This window comes from Gopherus flavomarginatus, chromosome 12 (genome assembly GCF_025201925.1).
Source record: "Gopherus flavomarginatus isolate rGopFla2 chromosome 12, rGopFla2.mat.asm, whole genome shotgun sequence".
Lineage (NCBI taxonomy): Eukaryota > Metazoa > Chordata > Testudines > Testudinidae > Gopherus > Gopherus flavomarginatus.
The window spans coordinates 51,315,101-51,342,435 of record NC_066628.1 but is presented as its reverse complement, the minus strand read 5'-3'; the positions used below and the strand labels follow the sequence as shown (position 1 = coordinate 51,342,435).

Sequence of the window (27,335 nt, the reverse complement as noted above, 5' to 3'; positions counted from 1 at the left end):
CTCACCCAGCGAAGCAGAGGACACGGAGCAGGAGGCTGCTGTGACAAGGCCCAGGAATACCACCTACTCCCAAGGGAGTTATGGACCAGAGCAATGGAGATTAATAGCCAGAGAAGGTTCTAGGGCTGGGGTAATTGACTTAATAGCAACTCATTGAAGAGAGGAGGAGAGAGGAAGAGGCCTGTAGAGCGGCTCCTGCTGTGCCAGGGTGCGCGATGCTCCTGTTCCCCCCCCACAACATTTGCTTGGCTAGGAACTTTGTTAGGGGCCCAGGGGAGGGAGGCAGCAGCTCTCCTGCAGCCTGTCGCAGTGCTACCTGTTCCTCTCTATTTATTAGCACTACAAAACAATCATCAGTTCAGAGGCGTCAGGATCCTCTAGCTCCTCTCAGCACATAAAGAGACGTCAGGGGCCTCCAGTGAGTGGATACTTAACATTGTTTTATTAGCTTAATAAACCCGGCAGCTGCTGCCAGAACCTCCTCGCTGGCCTCAAGCCCTCCCCATTTGGGAAAGTGGCTGGGACAGGGAGAATGCCAGGGCTGGAGCTGCCCTCACAGCCACTAGCCAGCACAAGGGCTGATACCTCCTGGACAGAGTCAGCCAGTGCAGGGGCTTTTGGGCTAGCACAGGACCTAAAGGCTGGGAGTTGTTCTGGCAGAAGTTTGTCAAACAGCTGGTCAGGAGAAGGGAATCCAGTTGCCTGTATCCACTGCAGGCAAAGTGAGGTGCCAGCTCCCACCAACCTGCCCAATAATCACCCCTGGGTTTGCTGCCCCTGCCCTGCTCCTCTGCCACGGCAAGTTTCCAGTGCCGCCATTGTTCTCAGCAGCCATGCCCTCCAATGCCAAGCAGATCTGCTGCTCTCCTGTGCAGGACAGGCAGTGCAGCGACATCTGGCAATGTCAGCACGCTAGGCCCATGGCTCTGGAGCCACTGAGATTCCTATTCAAACCCACATTCCCCAGTGCCTGTTACACACCAAAATCGAAGAGCAGGATCCACTGCCAAACAGGCTCACCCCAGCCAACTAGACAGCACTGGCACATGGTGCAAACCCAGGTGTCCCACAGTAAAACTAGAAACGTACATGGCCTCTGTGCAGATCTCTGCAGAGGTGTGTACAGATGCCCTGCCAACGGGCCCTGAATGAGAACCCAGCCATACCGACAGTCCCACACTGGGTGCTGCTCTTGGCACAGCCAAATGACAAATACAGATGAAAGAGATTCACCAAACTGGCATGCACCACAGGAATTTCCTTTCTTGAAATCCTGCCTCCTCCCCACAGAGACATGTCCTGGCCTCCCCACACCCACATGGGTACTCCTCTCCTGCATCTCTCCCCAACCCAGGCATTCCTGACCTCCACTCCTGTGCCTCAGTCCTGATAATCCTGAGCCCTGCACCTCCACCGCCTCACACAAACATACTCTCCTCTGCCACCTGGGCTTCTCCTGTCATTCCTGACTTCTGAGTTGTGCCCCAGCCACAATAAACCTGACCCTGGCACCTACCCAGTGCTGTCCTCCACACCTCCAATGCCACCCGTGTTCTCTACCCCTGCATCCATGTCACCACCTAGATCTCTCCACCACTACCTCCCACACACATACACCTGACAGCGACACCACCCCTCACTGGCTCAGCCCCCTGTGGCTATTGTCAGTCCCCGGGGCCTGTTTCCAGGCAATGGATATGTCTGCCCTGCAATCAGCGTGACTGCAACTTGTTTAGACACACCCGAGCTAGATCAAAGCTAGCGCGAGTAACAGCAGCAGTGTGGCCATGGCACCATAAGCGAGCATCCCAAGGACAATCCTGCCCAGAACCCTGGGTACACACGTGATCAAACCGTGTGCCCATTGCACCACCCCTGCCACCACAGCTACCCTGCTATTGGTACTCAAGCTTTGATCTAGCTAGACGGAAGGTAGCTGGGGCATGCCTCCATGCGCTGCAATCACACCACCCGATTGCAGTGCAGACATACCCAGTACCCCTAAGAAGTCATTGCTACAGCCAGAGCCTCTCACTGACTAAGGAAAGCGACTCTCCTCTGTGCAGCTGGTCCAGTAGGAGCCAGCAGGCCAGCTAGCTCCCTTGTCAAGGTGCCCAGCACAGGCACAGCCAGGCTGACAGCTGGATTCAGCAAGGAGAGTCATTCTCAGTGAAAGGACATGACGAGGCACCCCAGTGGCACAGGAAGGCCAGGCAGTGCCAGAGGAGGAAGTCTGAGTGCAGGTGACAGAGCGCAGAGCTCTAGGTCTCACAGGATTCACGGCTGGAATCAAAGCTGCCAGAGATGGGAATGGAATCTTCCCCCAGAGCGCCCTGCAGGATTGCTCCCTAGGGCGTATTTATCTTTAAATGGCTCCAGTGAAGGAGCTTTCCCTGCTTCCCCAGGAGACTAGAACGTGCTCTGACAGACTGAGCACTGGAACATGGTTCAGCCTAGATGCTCTTTAGGAAATGATTACCAGAATGCCAGCAGGCACAGGGTCTGCAAAGAGCACTACGGACCTGCCAACCATATGAGCACTGGGAGAGGCACAGATCCATGGCAAAGTGGGCTCTGCCCCATGGAACAGGGAGGATCTCTCAGGATGGGAAGGGTCAACCTGTGCAGCAGAGGCTGGAGTTCTTCCACACTGTGGAGGCAGCTGGGCTGCTCTCACAACATGTGCCTGCTCATGTGAGAGCAGCACCATCATTAGGAGCTCAATTCCTTTAACAGGATGCTGGGTTGTTTTAATTTGCCAGGGCGGCTGGCAGTGAGAGCCACTCTCCCCTCCAGCCCTGTGGTTCTCAGCACATGCCAGAGCCTGCCTTGCTTTGATTCCATACACTTACACTTCTAGTATTACAAGCTAATAAAAGCCGCTTGATCAAATTCCAGGTCATTACTCAAGGAAAGAGACCCCTCCACGGCCGGCAGCAAGAGCTTCAAACCAATTAAAGCAACCTAGCGTTTCTGCAGGCTGCCTGCTGCCTGCCACACAAGGGTCTCTGTGGGCCCAGGCCTGCAATGAGCAAAATGCACACTGTTAATAGAGGCACTTAAATGCCACGCCAGGGAGACTCTTGTAAATAAGGCCACTCAGCAGAGGTGGGTGCATCCTCCTGAGCTCACCCTGGAGGCAGCGCCAATAAAAAGGAGACTGAATTGAATACAGCTTGGTTGGCACCAGGAACAGAAGAATGGCCACACTGGGTCAGACCAATGATCTGTCTAGCCCAGCAGCCTGTCTTCCGACAAAGGCCAGTGGCCAGGGGCTTCAGAGGGAGTGAATAGAACTGGGCAATTTATTCAGTGATCCATCCCGTCATCCAGTTCCAGCTTCTGGCAGTCAGAGGTTTAGTAGAGGGTTCCTTGGAGGAAAGCTCTGATATTTCCTATTAGCACCACTTGCTGCCTGCCAGGCAAACGATGGGCCCCATTTCCCGCTTGAGGCTATTGCAAAGTTTTCTGTGCAGATCAGGCTGGCAGCCGGAATGTGCCATCTACCATTTCTTCATGGGGGAGCAGAGGAGACAATTAACCCAAATAAACTGGAATGGGATTGCCTCAGACAAAGCCATACCATAAGCTGCAGTTTAGCACTTGGGTCGTTCACCTCCAGAGCCCAGGAATGTGCTGGAAAGCCAAAACTCCAGGGAAGGGAGGTGACAGGGGCAAAACTCCCTCCCCAGGGAAGACTGGGATTAGATGCTCCTTAAAGGCTTAAGAATGAAAACCTCAGGCCCACGGCTGAAGCCCCACGGAGAAGAATCTGTAACCCGACTCTAGGCCAAGGAGGGTCTGAATCTGACAAGCCCCAGCCCTTTTCGCCTGGTCTCTGCAGACTCAGACATGTGTCAGATATTAACTACCAACTATAATAACTATAAAAAAGCTGCTATTGACTCCTGCATGGGAGTCGATAAAGATACTTAACAACACAGTTGGGTTTCACATTCTGCCTGCACCACCACCGTCAGCGTCAATACTGCAGCACGTGTGTGCAGGCTTCTCCCTAGTGGGGACCAGCCAGGGGGAACAAGGCAGGAGCCAAAGAGAGCGGGGAACTATCGAAAACCTGAGAGACACCAACACACATGCAAAGAGGGAAAAGCAAGGGCTGACGAGACCGTGGAGAGGTGCCTGTAACCAGCCCCAAAGCCAGAGCACCTTCAACACCTTAAACCAGTAAGAAGCAGGGGCTGAAGCTCTTGAGAGGAAAGACTGCTGTAAGGGAGACTTGCAGCACTTACTTTGTTTTCACACTCTGCCTCCCGGGGTTCTCTGTGTCCTGAGGCTGCAGCAGAGCAAGGACTTGGAGTTCTGTTGACTATTTGCTTGACGAGGTGCCAGAGAACAATTCTGCACCCAGATTCTGGGGGAAGGCAGAGAAAGTTGTTGGATCCAGGTTATTGCAAAGGCAGATGAGCACAAAGGTGTTTGTTTCGTTAGGGACAATGGGCTGCTGGATAACTTGCTGCACACAAGGCCCCTCGCTTTGCATGTTGGGAAGGGTGCTGAGAGATCTTCTGGGGAGCAAGCAGGAAGATACAGGAAGGAAGAGAACGGGCGGGGACGGAAGAGAGAGGGAGAACATGAATCCTCTTCTAGCTTCTCATTCCAAACCTGTTCTGACCTCAGACGGATCCGTGACCAGCTCTGTTGGAGCTAGGGTGACCAGATGTTCCGATTTTACAGGGACTATCCTGATATCCTGATTTTTCTTATATAGGCTCCTATTACCCCCCACCCCCGTCCCAATGTTTCACACTTGCTGTCTGGTCATCCTAGTTGGAGCTGCCGAAGGGGATGTTCCTGCCCTGAGCTTCTGTCTCCCTACATTTCCCTGCAGCTTCAAGTGGATTTGGAACTTTTCTTCAGTTCCTGTCTCAGACAGCTGTGCTGCATCCCATGCGGGTGTTTCAGTAGGGGGAAGTTGCTGCCATTGCTTCAATTAGGCTGTGAAGCACTTTAGGAGTGAGAGAGGTTAGGAGCTGTTGAGTTTTGCACCGTGCCATGAGTGTGCAAGCTGCTCACTCTGCCTGCAGCTTGAGAGAGGTGTGGGGCAGCACCAGCATCTCATTAGAATGCAAATGAAAGAGCTTTTTAATCAGTGACCAGAGAGAGGTCATAGCGGGCTGCTCCGCGGCAGAGCTGGGGAGGGGAGAACTCCGCGCCCCAGGGGAGGGATAGCTCAGTGGTTTGAGCATTGGCCTGCTAAACCCAGGGTTGTGAGTTCACTCCTTGAGGGGGCCACTTAGGGATCTGGGGCAAAAATTGGTCCTGCTAGTGAAGGCAGGGGGCTGGACTCGATGACCTTTCGAGGTCCCTTCCAGTTCTAGGAGATTGGTATATCTCCAGTTATTACCTATTACCACTGTTAAATCTTTTTGCAATCCTTCAGGTTCCCATTGGGAAGCATCAGCAGCTTGCCCAATCCTACCACCACAGGTGCAGGGATGGGAAAAGACTTGCTAAGGAGAGCTGAGGCACGGAGCATGCCCGCCTCCCAGGCCAGAACACAGCATGAGGCATGAGAATACAGCACCTCCCAGCAGCAAAAGACAGGAGAGCAGCTGAGACTGGCTGCCTTGCACACCAAGTGCTGAGAGCACAAGGTACCCCAAGCACAGCACAAAGCAGGGCCGGGAGGAAAAGAAGCTAATAGCGCAGGAAATAAACAGCCAGTAAGTGGCATCGAGTGACCTGGACTGTGCATTGTAACGTTCTCTCTGCCAAGAGGCTGCATGCCATACAGCAGAGCCTTTCCATGCGCCAACCAATCAGCCATGGGCCAGTGGCAGCCCTGATGCTAGCTGACATCTGGCAAATGACTTGAGGGGTGCAGTTTTAGCCTTCAAAACGCACACTTTGCACCAGTGGCACCGATAAAACGGGCAGCCTGAATCCTGTGACACAAACTCTGGTTTTATGGGTTAGTGAGAGGCAGGCTGGCTCCCTGGCTGGAAACGGTAATTAAACACACTGCTTTGCTCTCAGCCTGGTTAGGAGCAGCCTCTTCGGCTGCAGCTGACAGCAGTGCAAGGTACTGGACACCTGCCTCCTGTCTCTGCCTCTCCAACTAACTTCCCAGCTTCCTCTTCAAACTCAGCCCAGGCAAGCTGCGGGTTAGCAGGGGCAAGGAAAGAGACCAGCCCCCCAGCTCAAGGATGCAGAGAGAAATCCATCCTTGGGGCATGTGGGAGAGGAGATGAGACACTGAAACACTGTCCACTCCTCAAGCCATGCCCAGGCTGACCTCCTTCATGGGAGCACTACTCTGCCCCTTACTGCTGCTGCTGGCACTGGCTGAAATCACTGCACCAAGCCCAAGCAGCCCCTTGGAATGGCACTGCATTGATTCCTACAGTGATGCCATGCTGGAGCCACCTGGGACCTGCCACACTGGGTCTCCTCTTGTCACACAGAAGTATCCTGAGGGCCCACTCTTACAGGACCACCATGGTACTGCTTTGAGCTACCACCACTCTAGGGACCAATGCAGGCTATGAGGGGACGGAAGAACCGAGCCTCCACACAGCTCAGCATTTCAATTCAGTCTAAAGCTGCATCCCCAGGTGCTCAGGGAAAGATCCCTCAGTCTCCCCTATTCCAGCCCCTGCCCCCACATGCCCAGTGAGCTGCCCAAGCCCTGGCTAAGTAGCCACCTACACTGGTCTGTGTAAGTACAGCTACAGGCCTGGCTCCCTCCCTCTCATGCTGGCTGCTTCCAGCCCCAACCTCAGGATATTTATTGTCCGTTCTCTCCTAAATCACTGCTGATGGTTGGGCTGCTCACACTCCATTACAGAAAGAGCTTGCATGGAATCGCAGTTCCGTTTAGCTTGCAGAAAAAGAAGCCTCAGAGGAGAAACCCACCCAGAAGCTGTACGGTGCTGAACTCTGGAATGATGGACGATTATGGACCATCTGCACTTTCGGAAGGGGATAGATTTATGAGCGGCACAGACAGCTAGAAGAGTGTCCATTATTATAACTCACTGCCCTCTTCAAAGAGATTCTAATCAGGCCTCTTCTCCTACTGCTGCTGCAAAGTCCAGCTTAAGCACTAGCAGCAAGGAAAAGCAATTTTTTTTAAAGACACTATTGGCAGTGGGGTCAGGGGGAGTAGGACAGAACTTGACCCAGAACATATGCTGCCCAGAGGCACCTCTCCTCCCTGCAGCTAAGCACTGCTGGACATCACAGCCTTAGTGGAGCGTGGCACGGGACGAGAAGCTTTCTGAACCTCCTGCTCCCCTCCAACCTGTCCTCAGTTTGAGCCAAAAGGACATCAAGCTCTAGCTCTGAGCATGCCAGAAGCAGGGAAGCGGAATGATCTAGCAGACAGAGTGTGGATGTAGGAGTCAGGAGACCTGGGTCCTATTAGTGGTTCTGACACTGTCTGGTTATGAGACCTTGAGGCAAGTTGCTTCCCCACTCCGTGCCTCAGTTTCTCCATCTCTAACATGGGGATTGTGGTACTGACTGCCTTTGCTGAGCGCGCTTTGGCTGAACAACACTAGATGAAAGCCAGCCTGCTTTCTGTGTCTGGAAATGGTTGTTAATGGACATCATGGCAGGACTGGATCATTGCAAAGGACCAGCGCAGTGCACAGAAGTGCTTTCATGTGATTTAAGGACTCCAGTTTGTGGTAAGGGGTACCAGAGCTTGGGATGGACACACGTGCACAGCATGCTCTCTGCGACGGTCTCTCTCCTGCGTGTGCAGTGCCCAGTACAAGTCCCAATCCTGAATGGGGCCTTTGGACACTACCACAACATAATACTAAGGCAGTGGTTCTCAAACTGTGGGTCAGGACCCCAGTGTGGGTCACGACTCCCTTTGAATGAGGTCACCAGGGCTGGCTTAGACTTGCTGAAGCCTGAGCCCCACTGCCCAGGGCAGAAGCCAAAGCCTGAGGGCTTCAGCCCTGCCTGGCGGGGCTCCGATTGTAGGCCCCCTGCTTCAGCCCTTGAGCTTCAGCTTTGGTCCCCTGGCCCAGAGCAATGGAGCTCGGGCGGGCTCAGGCTTCGGTGCCCCTCCGGGGTCGAGAAGTAATATTTGTTGTCAGAAGGGGATCACAGTGCAAGGATGTTTGAGAACCCCTGTACTAAGGCCTCCCCAAAATATAGATGTAGATCTTCCTTGCACAGGGCAAGTAGGAAAGGTGGGGGAGGGCGGCTCCCTGGCACTGCAGGTTAGTGAACGAGCCCTTCACTTCTGGAGTAAGCACCACCTGCTGATCTGGTCACACAGCAAGTGAGTTGGGCATAGAGGAGGTGGGAAACATGCAGACTCAGCACAGTCGGGCATGGTTCTCAGGTCAAAAAGAGGACGGGCATAGCAGTGGAAGTGTAGGGGAGGGCTGGGGGGTGCTTGCAGAGCTGTCTACGGAAGGTGGGGCAGCGAGGAACTGCAGGAGGTGCTGCAGGTCACACCCGAGGAGCGCTGGCAGGGATTTGGAAGGAAAGGAATGAGGTGTTGTTTAGGGATGCAGGACAGGAAGAGTAGTTGGGGCTGTCCGCATTGAGGCAGGATAACAGGGTGTTGCAGGTCAGGATTGAGGGGCACTCTTCTCACCTGCTTGGGGACAGGGCTGCCCAGAGGATTCAAGAGGCCTGGGGCAAAGCAATTTCGGAGGCCTCTTCCATTAAAAAGGGTTGCAATACTATATTCTAGTGGGGGGCCCTGCAGGCCCTGGGGCAAATTGCCCCACCCCGGGCAGCCCTGCTTGAGGAACATAAGCAGAGCTGGTGGTGGGGAGAGGACAGAAATCATAAGTGGAGGATGCAGATCAGGGCACTGTCAGCTGTGTTGGGAGCCCAGGACTAGACTAGCAAGAGGGCCAGAGTCAAGATGGAGGTGTGCTGTCACACACACAGTACTGCAGTATTTCTAACAGATCCCATTAAAGAGAAATCCCTCCCAGTGCTAACCTCAGCTCTGACTTTCCCACCTCCTCTGAACCCATCACCTGAAGACGGAGAAGTTATACATGCCTTTTATTTCCAGCCCAGCCCTGCCTTGTTGTCTCAGACTCCAAGCACTTTCCCCTCCCTGCTTTATTAGCATCATCTTTATTCATGTGACAGCATCTAGGATTCATTATGAGCACCTGGGGGGCACCATAACCTCCCCCTCCCCTGGCTGCAGCGTGGTCCAGCCAAAGGATGGAAGGAGCAGAATCAATGTCTGGATCTTCCAGACCCTTTTCCCACACTAAAATTTACGACCAATGATATTACACGGACATCCCATAAACTCACATCACGTCTGTGGAGGTCTTCCTTCATTAAACCCTCCACTCTATAGTCCAGCAATTACTGGGATCCCCCTTCCCTGAGCTAGGTTCTTTGAAAACCAAATCACTGCTGCAAAGAGCCCAAACAGGAGAAAGAGAGAGGAGTGCAGATTCCTTCTAGTGGGACAGTTCATGCCATGACCGGCACCTTGCGGGACTACATGGAATGTCCTGCTGTGCTGTGAGGCGGCACCCACCCTTCATGCCACCTTACAAGCATGTGGAAAAGGATGATCCAGTGGATAGAGTGTACTTGGATTTTTAGAAAGCCTCTGACAAGGTCCCTCACCAAAGGCTCTCATGGAAACTAAACAGTCATGGGATAAGAAGGAAGCTTCTTTAGTGGATCAGTAACTGGTTAAAAGATAAGAATACAAGGGAAGAATAAATGGCCAGTTTTCACAGCAGAGAGCGGGAAAGAATGGGGTCCCCCAAGGATCCGTACTGGGACCGGTTCTGCTTAACATATTATAGTCATAAATGATCTCGAAAAAGGGGTACTGAGGTGGCAAAGTTTGCAGATGATACAAAATTACTTAAGATAGTGAAGTCCAAAGCAGACTGCAGAGAGTTACAAAGGAATCTCACTAAATTGGGTGATTGGGCAACAAAATGGCAGATGAAATTCAGCACTAATAAGTACAAAGTAATGCACATTGGAAAAAATAATCCCAAATACACATATATAACGATGGATTCTAAATTAGTTGTTACCACTCAGGAAAGATCTTGGAGTCACTGTGGATAGTTCTCTGAAAGCTTCACCTCAATGCACAGAAGTGGTCAAAAAGATTAACAATATGTTAGGAACTATTAGGAAAAGGATAGAAAATAAGACAGAAACTACCATAATGCCACTATATAAATCCATGGTGTGCCCATACCATAGTGTGTCCAGTTCTGGTCACCCCATCTCAAAAAGGATAGAGTGGAGCTGGAAAAGGTTTAGAGACAGGCAGAAAAGATGAGCAAGGGTATGGAATGGCTTCCGTAGGAGGAGACACTGAAGATTAGGGCTGTTCATCTTAGAAAAGAGACAACGAAGGGGATATGACAGAGGTCTATAAAATCATGAATGGCGTGAACAAAGTAAATCGAGAAGTGTTATTTACTCTTTCCCACAATACAAAAACCGGGGGTCACCAGATGAAATTAATAGGCAGCAGGTTTAAAAAAACAAACATAAGGAAGTACTTCTTCACACAACACACAGTCAGTCTGTGGTCCTCTTTGCTAGGGGATGTTGTTAAGGCTAAAAGTATAACTAGGTTCCAAAAAGAACTAGATTAAGTTCATGGTTGACAGGTCCATTCATGGCTATTAGTCATGATGGTTGGGGATGTAACCCCATGCCTGGGATGTCTCTAAACCCTGACTCCCAGAAGCTAAGAGAGGAAGATGGAGTGGATCACTCCTGTTCTGTTCTGTTCACTCCCCCAGAAGCATCTGGCACCAGCCACTGTCAAGATAGGACACTGGGCTACATGGACCATTGGTCTGACCCAGAGAGGTCATTCTTATGCTCTCACACTCCTGGGATCCCAGGAAACCTAGTCTATGGAAATTCAGCAATGTAGACTCAAAGAAGGATTGAGTTGCTAGCTGTTTCTAGGGGCAGTGGGGATAGGGAGGTTGCAGCACACATGTGCCACTGGCTGGAAAGGTTGGGCAGGCTTAGCCCATTCCTCCCCACTTGCTTTTGAGACATGGCTCTTTGTGTGCACTCCTTACACATCGACAGCCTGGCCAAAGGGCTTTTCTTAGACCCTTTCTCTCCCCTACATGTGGCTGACTGGGCCTTGTGCTATCAGGACATCCCAGTGCCTGAGGTTACCAAGCCAGCTGTCCTGTCCCTTAGCAGGAGGGTCTGTCTTTTCAGGAGCACACCCCTGAGTGACGCCTGTGAGCTGTGCGTGTCTCTTGTGCTGCACATGGTGGCTGAAGCGCCCAGCTCACCACCCTCCTGTCTCAGGACAGGGCCTAGTTTCCCTCCACCTCTTGCTTTGTCTGCCATAAATGGCAATTTTCTCTTGACAGCATTGGGAGCAAGCCGTGACCCTCACTGCAGCGGCCAGGTCTCAGTAACGTTGAGGACAGTCTCCTCAGCGCCTTTCCCTTTTTCCCCCCTCCCACCCCCACTCTTTGGCAGGAGCTCACATCCTACTCAGCCTTTGGTTGAAGAGGAAATATGGCTTCCAGGAAGCTTAGCACCGCCACAGTTAAGGGTGGCTCTGTGGCAAAGCACACTGCACACTCCTCCATAGCACTAGCTACCTACCCTAATTCCACAAGGAGCTGAGTGCTGGAGTGAGCCAGGCTCCTCTGGACACATACAGAACATGGCCGGGGAAATCACAGCCCTGTAGTGAGTGCATGTTAGCAGTTGGGAAGAGAGAGATGGGGGCAGAGACATTCCAGACACAATCCATAGTGACCATCACTCATGATGCTTCAAGCTGCTCACCAAAAGATCTCAGCCGCAGCCCAGCCTCCTGAATAACCACGAGACAACACTGCCTTTTACTGGTAGTGTAGACAGCTGCTGTGTGTACTTCCCTAATACAGCTCTACCAAGGCCCATCAAACGCAGCACTTCCCATGCTTCTCCATCCTGGTCTGCTGCCCCTCACAGACATGCCCGAGGGATGTGACCATTTTTCCTTTCTTTATGGACACGCTGACCGGGCCGGGGGGGAGGTGTTATAACTTTTGCTGTTGTAACATGGCGTTGTGGTAGGGAAAAGATTCACACCGACGGCACTAGTCCTACCCACCCCCTTGCACTTTTGCAAGGGATTCATCTACAATCTGATCACAAGGGCACAGAGAAGCCTCAATGGCTGCAAAGCACATGCTGGCTGCAGGGACAGGCAGGGGGCCCCTGGTGCTCCATGCATGTGGGTTGGCACCAATGCTGTGTTCCCACTGTGTAACCTGGGGTGTTAAGCAAAGAAGCCACACTTATCACTTTGATTTTATTTTCTGTTTGTGGCTCAGCAGTGCAGAGATTGGCCCATCGATAACTACCTGCAAGGAGTTTGGTGATAAATCTATGTGCTTAGAGGGGGGTAGGGAAGTCAAAGAGACAAAGGAGATAAATGCCAGTTACAGGGGGTCAGGTTGTGCAGTTGAGTCAATGGGGGGGCGGGGCAGAAGGGTCAGAGGGAGTAAATAAACTGTAACCACATCAGGGAGGCTGAGTCCCCCGAGAGGCTTCACAGTGGCAATAAATGGGAGACAGCAAATCATGGCTGCAGCCATAATTAGGCTTGTACATCACCAGCCCCGAAGAAGGGGCTAAAAAGCTCTTTACAGAGAATGATGTCACCTGGCGTACGGTGCCCGGCAGGGCTGGCATTCGCCTGCGCGGCTCTCACCCAGCACGCCACCTTCGTTCTCATTGTTCCCGAGACGGAGCACTGCTTAATTTACGCTCTCCAATCAATACACCCTATCATGTCAGCCAGGGCCATTAGTTTTACCCAAGAGAGAAAAAAAAAATAAAGACAAATCATTACTTCAGAAAGTGTGAGCGAGAATCGCTCAGAGTCACAGCCGAGCCCGGCGCTCCGCAATAGGCTGAATCTCCCACATGCAGGCTTCCCTGGCAAAGCAGCTGGGGCATGTGGGGTGGGCAACAGGAAGCACAATGCATTTGCCTGGGGCCCTGCAGTCCATGGCAGGAATGCCCTGCACATGCTGCACCAGGTGTCTGAGGAGAGGACTCCTGTAGTCTGTGCTGATGCCAGATATGAGGAAGGCTCCTCAAGGCTGGGATTTGTCTGCAACTCCCAGCTACAGTCAGACAGGCAGAGGACATCTCCAGATAGTCCATCAGGTGACTAATGTCAGGTAGACTCAGGGAACTCTCAGACTGTGCTTTCCATCTCTTCTCAAAGCATCAAATCCTGATGCGGATGCACATGCATGCATGTGCAAATATGCCTCTTTGCATGAGAACATGCATCTGAGGACACCACACGCATGGACACAAAGATTCTAAGGGTCACATAAGAAAGGGTTTGCAAGATCTTCATCCTCCATCAAAGCTATTGCTGGAGTTGGCCTGGGCAGTATCCCTTCCCAGAACTCCCTTCTGTCAGTATCTACAGGTGGCTAACTGGTGGGAGACTCCAGCTAGCTCCAGCACACATTGCTTTCACTTTCTGCTCTAAAGTCACAATGAGGAAAGGCAGAAGCCTTAGGTACCGAGATGTGCACTGATGGAGATGTCTCCATCTCCTAGGTTGACAGCAGTCAGGATGCCCTTCTCTAAGGAGGAGGAAAGCTGTGCACAACACCACCTCGCAAGAGACCTAGATTAGGAAGCAACCCCAGAATTTCTGTTTGCTGACTTGCTGGTGAGCAGGCACTTTGTGCAGGTGACATAACCACCGAGGAAGGTGCTGAGGCATTAATGAAGGAAGAAGATTGCATTCTCGGGCTGGGAGGGAGGAACATGACCCGGCTATAGCAGCGAAGATGGGAGAAGAACAGCAAATTTAACTCTCCAAGCCAGAAGCCAGATTTCCATGTACAAAGCTCCTCACCTATATCCTTGGGAATTCTGGAGGCCAGACCCTAGCCCTTGTGTCATGGCAACACTCCTCCTCTGGAGGAGGCCACATAGGCAGTCTGGCTAGTAATGCAGATGGAAATATTCTCCCAGAATACCCATACAGCTCCCTGGGCTGGAGGGACAGAGTAGTCCAGGGCTATACGCATTTTCAGAAGTGAGAGACTGTATCTCCCTTGCTATCATATTAAGAGACTGATATCAGTGGGAAAGGATGGAGAATTCAGCCTGCTCTAGGCTTGCTCCATACTGCCTCCACAGCTCCAAACTCCAGGGGCTCTTTACTGGAGAGACTGGTGAATACAGGCAGTGGAGACACAGTCCAATTCCACCAGCCTTCCCAAAGGCTGCACTCAGCCTCAGCAGCAGGCCCAGGTCTGCATCTGGGTAACGGAGCCTAGGGTGGTGAGCAGGTGGGGGGAGATACATATTGAACAACAATGTTGAATTCTCCTGAGCTTTAGTGTTTTAACAGTTGATTACACTGTCAGGCAGCAATTACACAGTGTAGTAAAAAGAGAAGTGCTCATATTGCAAGGCTCTTGCCTCCTGCACTGCACAGGACATTCCATCCCGCCCCCCTGTGTGAGCCACCCTTGTTTTCAGGTGAAAAGAGAAAGATCTTTTCACAGGGAAGTTTGCACACTGTTTACAAAGAATTTGCCAAGCCCAGGATTACAGAGTGGAAACCTGCTGCAGCCTTTGAATGGGCTGGTTGTGAATGAGCTGCTTCTTGCACTGTTCATGCTCTGCTGTTCAGAGACATAGAGGACCGTTCAAAGATGTGCTCTGCAGTTCTTTCCCAAGGAGCCTTCTTTTTATTTCTCTTAAATTGGATGAAGAGGAAAGACGAATGTTCAGGAAAGTTAAAGACAGATAAAAATGACACGAATCTGGCACAATGCAAGTGCTGTGTGAACCTCACACACAAAGCAGGGATGCAGCCAAATATGCTGAACCAGGCCTGCCGCCTCTGGCTGTGCACTCTGTCCCCTTCCACAGGTCTATCCATGCAAGCTGCACTGTTCCAGTCCTGGATACAACCCTCTGGATCAGGCCTGCACAACTCGTAAAGCGGCGAGGGCCACATTACTCCAAAGAAAACAGCTGGGGCCGAAACCCCCCAGCCCTGCGGAAACACCCCGCCCCAGCACCACCCAGCCCTGCGGAAACAAACCCTCCTTCCCCAGCGCGGCCCCATCAAAACAGCTGTGGGCCAAAAAGGAAGGTTGGGGGTGGGGAGGTGATACTTTATTTTAAATCAACCCGGGGCTCCCAGCTGAAGAGGTGGCTGGGAGCCCTCAGGGGCAAATTAAAGGGCCTGGGGCTCCAGTGGCTGGGGGAACCAGAGCTTTGCGGGGCTGGGGCAGGGATTTAAAGGGCCCAGAGCTCCTGTCGCTGAGGGGAGCCCGAGCCCTTTAAATCCCAGCCCCAGCCTGGCCGCCGGAGCCAGGGTGAGTTTCAAAGGGCTCTGGGCTGCCTGCAGCGGCAGGGAGCCCTGAGCCCTTTAAATCCCAGCCGCGGCCGGGATTCAAAGGGCTCTGGGCTGCCTGCAGAGCGCCGTGTGCACAGGATTTAGAATCCCCCCACGGGCCGCACAATGAGCCTCCGCGGGCCCTATGTTGTGCAGGCCTGCTCTGGATAGCTCTGCTAGTGCAACTCAGTTGTAATGCATGCCCTAGGCCTCCTAAAACACTGCGGTTGGGCTAACTGTGCCTTAGTTTATTAGGTGTATTATAGTAACAGCCTAGCTGTGAGGCAAACCTGTAGCCAGACCAGGGCTGCTCACTGGGCTGCCATGACTTACCCTTCCAACAGAGCCTGCAGGGACTCCTCACTCAGGCATGCTGCTGCAGCAGTCTATCCCTGCGCAAGGCCCAGGTCAGATGACCCCCCAGGCACAGGTATCTCACTGACACTCCATCCCTCCCCTCCGACCTGCAAGTTAGTCTGTGCAACAGCACTACTTGGCCAGGAACCCTTCCACCGCTGCTCAGTGTAACAGACACCCTAGTCTTCCAGCCTACCATTGATCTGGTTCCCGCTCCTGCTCCTGCCCCAGACTTGCCTTAGCCTTGTTCCAACCTACCCCAGCCTGATATGTGCCCTACTCCAACCATGCACCAGCCCTGCATCTGTCTCCTGACCCCAGACCTCTGAACTGACTCCAGACCGGCTTCAATTGTTGGCCGAGTCTGGATTCTGACTACAATACTGAATTGGCTTGTCTATGGATTCTGACCAAAGTTCTCACCCACAGCCTGTCCCTTGATTCCAGTTTCAGCACTGCCTTCAGACCAGTCTTGACCCTCTGGCTGGCTTCAACCATCGCACCAACCACCAGGACTGACTGCCAGGAACCAGAACCTGACACCAGTTGTGCACAGACACAGAGACGGGGCGGCGCTAGGCACCAGCAAAGCAAGCGTCTGCTTGGGGCAGCCCATTTGCAGGGGCGGCAAGGATCCAGCATGGGAGCTGAGAACCAAGAGGGGGCTCTGGGAGCTGTAGTTCCTTGGTTAGCTCCCTGCCTATAGAGCCAACCCTGGAGCAGGGAAAGAAAAAGACGGTTACTCACCTTTGTAACTGTTGTTCTTCGAGATGTGTTGCTCATATCCATTCCAGTTAGGTGTGCATGCCATGCGTGCTCGTTTGTCGGAAGATTTTTACCCTAGCAACACTCGGTGGGTCGGCTGGGCGCCCCTGGAGTGGCACCGCCATGGTGCCGGATATATACCCCTGCCGACCCAGCCACCCTTCAGTTCCTTCTTGCCAGCTACTCTGACAGAGGGGAAGGAGGGCGGGTTTGGAATGGATATGAGCAACCCATCTCGAAGAACAACAGTTACAAAGGTGAGTAACCGTCTTTTCTTCTTCGAGTGCTTGCTCATATCCATTCCAGTTAGGTGATTCTCAAGCCTTACCTAGGCGGTGGGGTCGGAGTGAGATGTGGCAGAATGCAAAACCGCTGAGCCAAACGCTGCATCATCTCGACTGTTGAACCAGAGCATAATGCGAAGCAAAGGTGTGGACCGAGGACCAGGTAGCTGCGCAACATATCTCCTGGATAGGTACACGAGCCAGGATGGCGGCAGATGAAGCCTGAGCCCTGATAGAATGAGCAGTGATGTGGCTTGGGGAAATATTAGCCAAATCATAACAAGTGCAGATGCACACCGTCACCCAAGATGAGATCCTCTGAGAGGAAACAGGTAGGCCTTTCGTTCGGTCTGCTACCACGACAAAGAGTTGGGGTGTTTTACAAAACAGTTTTGTCCGCTCAGTATAAAATGCGAACGCTCTACGGACATCCAGGGAGTGCAACTGTTGCTCCCGTCACGTTGAGTGTGGCTCCAGGAAGACGACCGGGAGAAAGATGTCCTGGTTAACATGAAAGGCTGAAACCACCTTAGGGAGGAAAGCCGGGTGTGGTCGTAACTGCACCATGTCCTTGTGGAACACAGTGTATGGCGGATCCACCATAAGAGCCCAAAGCTCGGAGACTCGTCTGGCCGATGTAATGGCTATGAGGAAAGCTGTCTTCCAAGACAGGTATTGTAGCGAGTAGGTTGCTAACGGCTCGAATGGGGGAGACATAAGTCTGGTTAAAACCAGGTTGAGGTCCCAGGTCGGGGCTGGGCGGTGTACTTGGGGGTATAAGCGCTCCAAGCCCTTGAGGAACCTAGAAACCATAGCGTGCGAGAACACGGAACGACCACCTTCGCCTGGGTGGAAAGTAGAGATGGCTGCCAAGTGTACCCTCAGCGATGATACTGCTAGGCCCTGCTGTTTGAGAGACCAGAGGTAGTCCAAAATAGAGGGGATCGAGACCTCAGTGGGAGTAAGATAAAGCATTTCGCACCAGCAGGAGAAACGCTTCCGCTTGGCAAGGTACGTTGACCAGGTGGAAGGCTTCCTGCTACCCAGGAGAACTTGTCGTACTGATTCAGAGCAACAAACTCTGACTGGCTTAACCACGCAGCAGCCACGCCGTGAGGTGAAGAGCCTGCAGGTCCGGGTGGCGAAGCCTGCCGTGGTCCTGAGTTATGAGGTCTGGGTGGAGTGGCAGGGTAATTGGGTTGGCTATCGACAGGTCGAGCAACGTGGTGTACCAGTGCTGCCTGGGCTACGCTGGAGCGATCATGATGATGTGTGCTCTGTCCCTGCGGAGTGAATCAGCGGGAACGGTGGGAAGGCATAAAGGAGCTGGCTCTTCCATGGGATCAGGAAAGCGTCCGAGATCGATCCCGGGGAGAGACTTTAGAAGGAGCAGAACATCTGGCATTTCCTGTTCTTGTGGGAAGCGAACAGGTCTATGTGGGGAAATCCCCACTTCTGGAAAACAGAATGCATAAGGTCCGGGCGGATCGACCACTCGTGAGACAGGAAAGACCGGCTGAGTCGATCCGCCAGGGTATTCCGAACGCCTGGGAGAAAGGACGCTACCAGATCTATCGAGTGGGCTATGCAAAAGTCCCAGAGCTGGATGGCCTCCTGATGAAGTGGGGAGGACTGTGTCCCTCCCTGTTTGTTTATGTAGTACATAGCTGTTGTGTTGTCTGTAAACACTGAGACACAACGGCCTCGCAACTGTTGCTGGAAAGCTTGGCATGCCAGGCGGACTGCTCTCAGTTCTCGGACATTTATGTGTAATGCCAGCTCCTGAGAAGATCAAAGGCCTTGAGTACGAAGGTGACCGAGGTGAGCACCCCAGCCGAGAGATGACGCGTCCGTCGTCAGGTACATTGAGGGTTGGGGCGGATGGAACAGCATTCCTGCACGTACCAGGGAGGGAGCTAGCCACCATTCTAGGGAGCCTAGAGTGCTCGGGGGAATGGTGACTATCGTGTCTATTGGGTCCCTGCCCGGGCAGTATACCGAGTTGAGCCAAACTTGGAGAAGATGGAGGTGGAGCCTGGCGTGCTTGGTTACAAATGTGCAGGCAGCCATGTGACCCAGGAGACCGAGACAAGTGCGAGCCGAGGTCATTGGGAAATTCTGTAGACCTCGGATAATTGTTGCCATCGCCTGAAACCGCGGCTGTGGTATGCAGGCTCTGGCTAGACTGGAGTCCAGGATAGCTCCTATGAAGTCTAACCTCTGCGTGGGAACCAGAGTGGATTTTTCTATATTGATCATCAGGCCCAGACGTGTGAATAGGTCCTTGATGATGCCCACATGCTGAGTGACTTGTGTCTCGGAGACCCCTCGGATGAGCCGTTCGTCCAGATACGGAAAAACGTGTATCCAATGTCGGCGGAGGTAGGCGGCGACTACAGCCATACACTTTGTAAATACCCTTGGGGCTGCAGAAAGGCCAAAGGGCAGGACCGTAAACTGGAAGTGCTGACCGTTGGCTACAAAGTGGAGGTATCTCCCGTGCAGAGGAAAGATGGCGATGTTAAAGTACGCGTCCTTCATATCGAGGGTGGCATACCAGTCTCCAGGATCCAAGGACAGGATAGTGGTCCCCAGGGATACCATGCGGAACTTCAACTTTATCATAAACTGGTTGAGTCCTCGCAGGTCTAGGATAGGTCTGAGAGTAAAACCCCTTGCCCCTTTCGTCCATCGGTACTTCCTCTATAGCTCCTATGGCGAGGAGCATCTGCACCTCTTGTAAGAGGAATTGCTCGTGAGAGGGGTCCCTGAAGAGGGACAGGGTGGGAGGGCGGGTTGAAATAAATGGGAGCTGGCACCCATACTCCACCATGCGTAGGACCCAGCGATCTGAAGTTAACTGGGACCACGCCTGGAGGAAGTAGGAGAGACGGTTGGAGAAGGGAGGAGAGGGATCCTGGCCTGTAACTGGTACGCCGCCCTCGGGCGCACCTTCAAAGTTCGTCTTTGGTCCTGGTGGTGGTTTCGAGGGACCTTGATTTTGGCCCCCTTAGGGTCCTGACAGTCGTCTGCGACTACCTCGGCCGCGCTGCCTGCCAAAGTCCTGTCTTTGTCTAGGCACAGAGTATGGGCAGTGGGGCTGGGGACGGAAAGGCCAGCATTGGGTCACCGGCGTATGCATGCCGAGAGCACATTATGACCCTGTTGTCCTTCAGGCTTTGCAGCCTGGGGTCAGTCTTTTCCGAGAAGAGGCCTTTACCATCAAATGGTAAGTCCTGAATGGTATACTGCAGCTCCGGTGGGAGGTTTGAAACCTGAAGCCATGAGATGCGCCTCATGGCAACACCCGAGGCCAGAGTCCTGGCTGCTGAGTCTGCTGCATCCAAAGAGGCCTAGAGGGAAGTTCTGGCCACCTTTTTCCCTTCCTCCAAGAGGGCAGCGAACTCTTGGCGGAAGTCTTGAAGGAGAAGCTCCGTAAACTTACCCACTGCTACCCAGGTGTTATAATTATAGTGGCTAAGCAAGGCTTGTTGATTTGCCACCCGGAGCTATAGGGTCTCTGCCGAGTATACCTTGCGGCCAAGTAGGTCTATTCACCTAGCCTCCTTTAATTTCGGGGCTGGCGCCTGCTGGCCATGACGTTCCCTCTCATTAACGGACTGGACGGCTAGTGAGCAGGGAGAAGGATGGACATACAAGTACTCGTACCCTTTAGAGGGCACCATATATTTACGCTCAACTTCCCTCGCTGCAGGAGGGATAGAGGCTGGGGACTGCCATATAGTATCGGCATTCGCCTGGATGATCCGAATAAACGGTAGGGCCACTCTAGTGGGGGCATCCGCCGATAGAATGTCCACTATCGGGTCCTCTACCTCCGGGACCTCCTCCACCTGGAGGTTCATATTGAGTGCTGCCCTCCTTAAGAGGTCCTGATGGGCTCTCAGGTCGATTGGAGGAGGGCCTGAGGAGGATGTTCCTGCCATCGTCTCATCCGGAGAAGAGGAAGATGAGATGCTGGCGACAAGCGGGTCCTGGGTTGCCTATTGCTCTTGGGCGATCTCCTGCTCCAGAGGAACCTGGGAGTCCGGTGGGTGAACTGGGGCTTCTTCCGCAGCAGTGGGAGGGGGACGGCTAACCGTTGCCTCTGGCCTCGGTGCTCTGATGAGACAGAGCAGGACGGAACTGGTGGTACACCCAAGGTGTCCAGAAAGACCATTGATGGGGTCCTTGGTCCTGGGCCTGGGTCTTTTGGAAGACTCTGGTGGGCACATCAGAATCGCGGTCCTGAGCATAAGAGCAGTCCGCGTGGGATGACACTGGTGCATGTCCGGATGGCCATGGAGGTGCTGAAAAGCCCTGGGCAGAGTCTCTGTCTCTAGAGGACCTTGCCCTACTCGGCACTGGGGACCGGTTCCGGGAACGAGATCAGGACCTGCAACCGGAGCGGTGCCGGGAGGTCGACTGAGATCTCGAGACTCGAAGTCAGGAGCGGCAACAGGAGTCACGGTGCCTGGAGCTGTGCCGAGAGTAGCGGGCCGGCGAACGGGATACCGACGGTGCCACGAGTGCGACCGGTACCGAGGAGGAGAACGGTACCAGGACTGCGAGCGGCTTCGGGAGCGGGAGCGCCGACAGGACCTGGAACATCTGCGGGACCGCGATCGTGAACGGCACCGCTCTGCTGTGCTGACAGAGGATGATCTTATCAAGGCAGGCTTGCCGATAGACTGTATTACCCGCACCGGCGGTGCCGGGGGTTGAGGCAGCGTTGACTCTGTCATGACAATCAGATCCCTCGCCGTTGAGAATGTCTCCGGCGTGGATGGAATAGTAAGCTCACCCACGGCTCGTGCCGGGGAGCTGACAGGCACCGGACTCGACGGCCCTCGTGGGACTGGAATTGACAGTGCCGACGTCGTTGGTGCCGCGCGATCCGACTTAGACGAGCTCTCTGGCTGCGGCGCAGGTGGCACAGAAGCAGCAGGAGTCTTTGGCTTTCTCGACTTCAGGGAGAGGGAGCGGTGCTGAGTCGACTTCGGTGCCGGCGACGGCCGGTGCCGAGAGGCCTTGGCAGTACCGGCGCGGTCCGGTGCTGAGGAGGTGCTTCTGCCCGCCGATTGACCAGCGCTCGGTGCCGAAGGCGGAGGGGTAAGAGCCGCCTCCATGAGTTGCTGCTTTAGCCGAAAGTCCCGCTCCTTTTTTGTTCTCGGCTTAAAAGCCTTGCAAATGCGACACTTATCTGTCAGGTGAGATTCCCCGAGGCACTTAAGGCAGGAGTCGTGTGGATCTCCTGTCGGCATCGGCTTATGACCAGGATGAGCACAGTTTGAAACCCAGTGAACCAGGCATGGGCCCCGGCACCGGGTATGGGGAAGGGGCTAATCCCTAAACCCCTCTTAACTATACACTAACTATGAATAATAAAAATTAACTATAACTATATACACAACAAAATAACTAGAGGACTATAAGTAGCTAGGGAGGTGGAGGTCAGTAAAACCGCACTCCACTGTTCCAATGACCGACACGGGCGGTAAGAAGGAACTGAGGGGCAGTTGGGTCGGCAGGGGTATATATCCAGCGCCATGGTGGTGCCACTCCATGGGGCACCCAGCCAACCCGCCGAGTGTTGCTAGGGTAAAAATCTTCCGATGAACGTGCACGCGGCGTGCGCACACCTAACTGGAATGGATATGAGCAACTCATCTTGAAGAACTACATTTCCCAGCATTCCCGTGGCCACTACCAACAAGAAAGGAAGGGGGAGGGAGTGAGGAGCTGAGACCTCATGCAGCAGCCTGCTGTGCATGGAGAGCTGCACTGTGAAGGGTCGGGAGACCATATTTTAACATTCAAAAAATAGGACACTCCATGGGGAGGGAGGGTAGCCCCACCCTGCCACCATCCACTCTCTCCGACTGCCCCCCACAGAAACCCCAACTCATCCAACCCCCCCTGCTCCCTGTCCCCTGATCATCCCCTCCCGGGACCCCTGCCCCTAACTGCCCCCCAGGAAGCCACCCCCTATATAAGTGCTGCTGGTCCTTGTCCCCTGATTGCCTCCTCCCAGGACCCCTGCCCCAAACTGCCTCTTGGGACCCCACCCCCTATCTAAGCCTCCCTTCTCCTTGTCCCCAACTGCCCCCTCCTGAGACCCCTCCAACTCCCCCCCTAGGACCCCACCCCCTACCGTCCCCTGACAAACCCCTGGGACTCCCATGCCTATCCAACCACTGCCTGTCCCCTGACTGCCCCCCCAACCCCGACCCATCTAACCCCCGCTTCTCCCTGCCCCTGACTGCCCCCGTGAACCTCTGCCCCATCCAACCCCCCCTGCTCCCTGTCCCTTGACTGCCCCCCGGAACTCCCGACCCCTTCTCCAACCCCCCAGCACTCGTACCGTGCCACTCGGACGAGCGTGTCTGGCTCAGCGCAGCGCCAGACAAGCTGCTGCATACATGCTGCCATGTTCCCCCCAGAGCCACAGCCCCCCAGCACCTGCCTTCCAAATTTGAGCACCTCAAAATTCAGGAGTGCTCAAGCTCAGTTTGGGCAGCTGTTACTTCATTTCTCCCAAATCAAATACACTGATCCACTGTAACCTGCTGTAGAAAAAGTAGGATAAAATTGAGCAAGAAATGCTTCCCAGTGGTTATCTGGACTGGAATTGCTATTTTCAACAGCCATTGCCTTTTTTTTTTGGTTTGTTTGTTTGTTTAAAAGGAAAACAGTGATATTGCCCTGGCAAATTCCCCATAGAAAGAAAGAAAGAGTGGAACAAAAGAATAATAAATGCACCTCAACTTTTCCTCATTTATGGAGGACAGTTTTATAATATGCATCCAGATATCCTCCAATCACAGAAGCTGAAAATTGTTCCACTTTACTGCAGTTCTGTAACCATATGGGAACCAATCCTGTCTGTGTTTTATGCACAACTAAAATTCCTGCTGAATGATCTGCCTTGGGAGTGAGTTACCAGTGACCCAGGGCTGCGGCGGAAGGAGGGTGCAGGTGTGTGTGTGTGGGGGGAGAGCCCAGGGCTGGGGCGGCAGGAGGTGTGTGTGTGTGGCAATGGTGGGGGGGAAGGGGAGAGCGCCCAGGGCTGGGACACCAGGGGGGTGCAGCAAGGAGCCCAGGGCTGGGACAGGGGGCAGCCAACTTTTCGCTTGGGGCGGCAAAAAACCTAGAGCAGGCCCTGCGCAGAGAAGACATTCCTGGCACCCCAAAGTTTACAATGTAAATTGACATGACAGATAAAGGTTGAGAGGAAGGGTTACCACCGATGTGCAAGCGAGGTGCCGAGAGGTTAAATGCCTTGCCCCATTTCACGCAGAGTCTGCAGCACAGAAGGGAATGGAACCCAGAACAACTGAGCCACACACAGTGCCTTACCCACAAGAGCATCCTTCCTGCTGAAACAGATCTGCTGAGGGCTAGACAGTCTGTGCACACCTCATTTCACAGCCTGGGGAACACTGCAACAGAGGAAATGCAGCTTTGCTCAGATCAGCTTTCCTCTTGCTCCAGCACTTTCAGAAAGGCCTATGTCTGTTCCAAGTCCCATTTGAGTGGAAACCATGTCTCCAAGGACTGACTTATTAACCTCCCTTCCCCTGGGTTGAATCCCTTCCATTCCAACTACTTCACCATGTCCATGGAAAATTCCTACTTCTCCCATAGTGGCTTCTGTTCTCTGTATCTGGAAGCAAACCTCAGTGTCCCTTCCCAGAGGTGATGCTGACAAATATTCTGTCTTTGGCCATTAACTCCACCCAGGCATTTGAAGGAGGGGAGGTCTACTGAGGAGTTAATTCTGTTTACGCAGAGCCAGAGATTTTTCACACATAAATTCATAGAGAGACCTGGCACTTGTTTTTGCTCTTTCCAGTTATTGCATGTAATTATGGGAGCAATGAGTGTGATTGTGGGGTGTGTAACTGACCGTGGTGCTGCACCAAGAGGTGAATATTTATTAGGCAGGGAAAGGTTTGCGACACTTCTATTACTGGATTTTGTGGAATTTCAGAGAGATTGTGCTGAGATGAAGTAATGATTCTGTGAAATGGCATTTCCAGAACTGCATTAAGATCTATCACAATGCCTCTCTCTCATATGCCACTTGTTATCAGGTGACAGTTTTATTTATTAAGCATTTACTCTCTATTTAGACTGTGTTTTTGCAGACTAACAGAATCCCTCCCCATCCCACCCCAGATGTACTAGTCACCAAAAGTAACATCATTAGTCCCAAGACACATAACGAGGGGCCACTAACCAGTTGTGCACGATTCTGCAGGGCTATTTACATTCTTATTCTCACACTGGGGGAGACAGGAGGAGGAAGAGGGGAAAGGAGCAATGCTCCTCGCTTCCTCACAAGGATTGCGGTTGGAAGCATTTATCCTGCTGCTGGTTAGGTGGGACACGGTGTGAGAACAGGTAAAGAAAACACTCTAGAGTAGGCTACCATGGGCTGCAGCACAAGTTCAGCGGAAGCAGAAGCCCCAGATGGACACAGCGTCACAGGGTGGTAAAATCCACGCCCAGTTGGGAAATGGATTTGGTTCTGCTGCCAAAGGCGAAGTTTGACTTGCTGTGTATGACCTGGTGTCTCTGGTCAAATTGCTTCTCCCTTTAAGTTGTTGCACTTGTCTCACTTTGTGAGACTTACATTAGATCCTAAAACACAAACAGCACTACAAAAAGGAACAAACCAACTCCCAGCTGTGACTGTCACTATCTCACTGTCTCCTGGTACTCCCTCATTTGTCAGTATTCACCTACTGTCTTGTCTTACACCTAGACAGGAAGCTCTTTGGGGCAGGGACCGTCTTTGTTCTACATTCGTTCAGCACGTAGCACAATGGGGTCCTGGGCCATGACTACAGAATGCAGTGGACATAACATACCTGGATTTCAGCAAGACTATAGACACAGTCCCACATGACATTCTGATAAGTAAGTTGGAGAAATGCAGGCTCAACAGAACAACCAGTAAGTGGATACATAATTGGTTAAACAACCACAAACGAAGAGTAACTATTAACACAATGATGTCAGATTGGAAAGAGGTCTCAGGTGAGGTTCCACAGCATCTGTTCTGGGTCCAGTGTTGTTTAACATCTTTATTAATGACCTGGATGTAGGAATAGGGAGCATGCTGATCCAATTAGCAGATGCCACAAAGCTGGGGGGAGAAGCGGTTGTCAACACTTTGGAGGATAGAGCTAAAATTCAAAGGGATCTTGATAAATTGGAGAACTGGGCTATAGACAACAAGGTGAAATTCAACAAAGACAAATGTCACTTTGGGAAGAAAAAGCAAATGCACAAATATGGAATGGGGGATAACTGGCTTGGCAACAATACTGCTGAGAAGGATCTGGGAATTAGGGTGGATCACAACTTCAACATGAGCTACCCATGATGCTGTTGCAAAAAAACAACCAAACAAAAACAACAGAAACCAACCCCCCTTCCCCCAGCAAATGCAATTTTCGGCTGCATTAACAGAAGCAGAGCATGCAAGTCACAGGAGACGATAGTACCGCTCTACTCAGCACTGGTTAGGCCTCAGCAAGAGTACTCTGTTCGGTTTTGGTCACCAATGTATAGAAAGGATATAGAGAAACTGGAAAGGATCCAGAGGTGAGTGACAAAGACAATCAGAGGGATGGAATGCAGCCATATGAGCAAGCTGAAGGAAGTGGGTACGTTTAGTATGGGAAAAAGGAGATTAAGGGGGGACATGATAGCAGACTTCAAATACCTGAAAGACTGCCATAAAAAAAGATGGAGAAAAGTTGTTCTCTCTTGCCACTACGGGCAGGACAAGGCTCAAACTGCAGCACAGCAGATTTAGATTAAATCTCAGGAAAAACTACCTAACTGTAAGGACGATGGAACAGGCTGCGTAGGGGAGTGGCAGAAGCTCCTTCGCTGGAGGTTTTCCAAAGGAGGCTGGATACCCATCTGTCTTGAGTGGTTTAGACATAACAAACCCTGCATCTTGGCAGGAGGTTAGACTAGATGACCCTTGTGGTCCCTTCTAACCCTAGGGTTCTATGATTCTATGACTAGGTCTCCTAGGTGTTATGGTAATACAGTTAATAAATACTACTACGACTCCTCCAGATGTTGTCTGACCCAGAGCTGACCTACTACACACAATCAGGACAAGCAAGGGCTTATGGTATTTTATGGTGGCGTGGATGCTTGAATGAACAATAAATCAGATGAGAACATCTGTATTAAACAACCACCATGCATATCAGCCCCCTGCAAAAGGCCAGTGAGGAGTGGGCTTGCAAAGGGCAGATTTCATTAACTGAATACTGCCCCAGAGAGCATCATGCCCTGGACATAGCCTCTCAGCACACTCCCAGCCTCTGGCTTCTGTTAGCTGTTTCCAAAACATCTGAGGAGGTTTGTCTGAAACGCAGAAGCAGAAAGATCCTTTTATTCAGGTATCAGCCTGCACCCCCTTTTCCAGGCTGCCAGTAGCTCCCCTCCATGCTCCCCTCCTCAGATGCTTGAAGCACCCTAACGCTCTCACTGACTGACACAGGCCTGCAGAGTTGTAACTGAAGGGAGAATTTGACCTTACA

At 52.6% G+C, this 27,335-nt stretch overlaps 1 protein-coding gene across 16 annotated transcripts in view; it reads right to left on the bottom strand.

The window, feature by feature from the left end:
- RBFOX3 (RNA binding fox-1 homolog 3) overlaps window positions 1-27,335 on the bottom strand; it is a 433,745-nt gene that overhangs the window by 197,377 nt on the left and 209,033 nt on the right. For 8 of the 16 annotated variants that reach the window (XM_050920014.1, XM_050920011.1, XM_050920017.1 and 5 more), the window contains one exon: window positions 4,254-4,375. The exons of 6 other annotated variants lie outside the window; for them this stretch is intronic. The gene's annotated coding sequence lies outside the window, so the exon portion shown is untranslated. Of the gene's footprint in view, window positions 1-4,253; window positions 4,376-24,120; window positions 24,204-27,335 lie in introns of those variants that run through there. 2 more of the 16 variants (XM_050920015.1, XM_050920026.1) reach the window with 2 other exon arrangements.